The sequence below is a fragment of the Acyrthosiphon pisum genome, chromosome X (assembly GCF_005508785.2).
Source record: "Acyrthosiphon pisum isolate AL4f chromosome X, pea_aphid_22Mar2018_4r6ur, whole genome shotgun sequence".
Classification (NCBI taxonomy): domain Eukaryota; kingdom Metazoa; phylum Arthropoda; class Insecta; order Hemiptera; family Aphididae; genus Acyrthosiphon; species Acyrthosiphon pisum.
Genome location: NC_042493.1, coordinates 108,986,427 through 108,987,386, shown reverse-complemented (window position 1 = coordinate 108,987,386; position 960 = coordinate 108,986,427). Strand labels below are relative to the sequence as shown.

Below are 960 nucleotides of genomic sequence, written 5' to 3'. Positions count from 1 at the left end.
GAATCCAAAAGATCGCCGATATTGTCGTAAAATCTTAATAATAATTATAATAAAATAAAATGTGATAAAAAAATGCATATTTATCTATAGTTATCTAATTATCTTGATTACAATTAATAATAACGTGCACTTTTAAATTTCGAATCCAAAAAATATATAACCTTTCAATTATTCTAACTCTGAAGAAAAGACATTAAAACAGTATAATTGTCTAAATATATGAGAAAAAATTGAATAATTGTGAAATATGTAAAAACATGTATTTATGACAAAATATGTAAAAATATGTAAAATCAAATATAGCTCGTTTTATCAAAAATCTCGTGAAACAAATTTATCACTTGCCGAAATTAGTTTATCATGTCGCAGAGAAAATATGTATTTACATATAAATCCGAGCCCTAGTGACGAAAATAATAACGCTGCTCATCGATTGATATTCATTTTTTAGAGACACGTCGTAATAACACAGAACAATAATAGTAATGACCGACAATGGTAATAATTTATTATTGTGATAACTAACATTTTTTTAAGATTTAACAATAGTATTTTGCCGTGCACTTATAAAAAAGGTGGGTAAGTGGATGTCACTCTGCTGTACAGTAGGTTAGAAGTGGGTCACTGTATAATGGACAGTATTAAATTTGAATTCAATGATATAATATCACTGTATAAGAAAAACGATTCTGAGCGGAGACGGTATATCAGTCTATGTATTATAGACATATATATACTTATCTATGGTATTAAAAAAAAATTGACCTATAATAGGTACCTATAATAAATTCCAAATTAATCATATCATAATGTCTATTAGGTACTTATAAGTTATAACGCGTTATACATCAACAAAAAACCGTGGTAAAATCATAGATATATAATAGTATACTTTAGAAGTTTCAAGTACCCACGAATAATATTATACAATCACAACAAAATAACTAAAAGAGTTATCCT

The 960-nt window shown here is 26.0% G+C and overlaps 1 protein-coding gene across 1 annotated transcript in view; it reads right to left on the bottom strand.

Moving 5' to 3' along the window:
• Positions 1 to 960, bottom strand: part of LOC100166257 (general transcriptional corepressor trfA-like) — a gene marked incomplete at its 5' end in the record, with an annotated part of 35,401 nt that overhangs the window by 33,552 nt on the left and 889 nt on the right.